The sequence below is a fragment of the Pteropus medius genome, unplaced genomic scaffold (assembly GCF_902729225.1).
Source record: "Pteropus medius unplaced genomic scaffold, Ma_sr-lr_union100, whole genome shotgun sequence".
Taxonomy (NCBI): domain Eukaryota; kingdom Metazoa; phylum Chordata; class Mammalia; order Chiroptera; family Pteropodidae; genus Pteropus; species Pteropus medius.
The window spans coordinates 8257422-8258743 of record NW_024353908.1 but is presented as its reverse complement, the minus strand read 5'-3'; positions in this window follow the sequence as shown (position 1 = coordinate 8258743).

Below are 1322 nucleotides of genomic sequence, written 5' to 3'. Positions count from 1 at the left end.
AGGTGACATGCTCTTGGAGACAAGCTATATCCCCATTTAAGTTTTCCTTTTCTTGCTTTAAGTACACATAACTTCCTTGTTTTACATAAGAGTACTTGAAATTGGAGTAATAGATTCTTATAATAATATTTTCTTGAAATATATTTAGACATACAAGATTATGGGATCTATAATGCCCTGTTACTGACATTCATTGATAGAACATAGATATTACTGGTTCTTTTATCACTGGAGGAGTATATGATATGAGGACCACACTTTTTTTTTCTGTTTTTCTCTCTTTTGTTAGGATAACAACACAATGGTTCTTTCAGATTGCTGGCAATTGGATAAGGTAGCATGAACCAGGTGTATTTTCTTATCTCCAGATTAAAATAGAAACTACACAAAAGAAATTCTAATAAAAAGAGACTAGAGTGTCTGCAATACAGCCTAGACTAGAAGTCAGGACTCTTGGATCTAGTTGTTCCTTTTTCTTCTGAGACACTGAGGAAAAAAAAAAAAATCACTCAAGAACCTCTTGGTGCCTCTCTGGGCTGCACCTAAAAGAGGTACTATAGAGCTCTCTACCATCTATTGTGATACTATCTCAGAGGAGTAGTTGACAGCTTAGTTAATGCATGGAGCATAAATCACTTTGGCCTTCTCACAAGAATACGAAATGCAAATTAAATACCAAGTCTAGCACTACAAGAAGGGAAATAGAAACTGTGTATCATGAACACAACACTAAGAAATGTCTTATATGTGAAATATAAATGCAGCCTGTAGTTGAAAAAGAATAATGATGCAACTGATGGGGTGGGTTAATATTTAAGGCAAGGCTGAGGAGAGATGAGGCTGATTTTTGCCACAGACTTGAAAATGGGCCACTGTGTGGGCCATGGCAACTCTGGAACAATTTAAAGTCCAAAATGGTCTGGCTCCTGCCCACTTCTCTGTCGCCAGATTGATTACATTAATGGACCAATTCTTCATCCTTTCCACTACTCATGGGGTTTCTTTTCCTTTTTCTTTTCTTTTTTCTTTTTTTTTGCCATGAGAATTTAAGCAACTCCCATCAGGAAGTACAGTATATTTATGGTATCTTGATTATGAATTTGGTCATGTGATTTGCTGTGGTCAATAGTATGTTAGCAGTTGTGATGCAAACAGTTGTATAAAAAGTACTTCCACAGTTTTGGGTTTGCTTTTGCTCTTCTGTGATTGTGAGGAGAACATGCACTGACTAGGATACTGACGAATGAGACACGTGGAACAGAGTCAATTTGCCTAGGTGTCCCAGCCAAAGTCAACTGTGATCAACCATCAGCCAGCTGGTT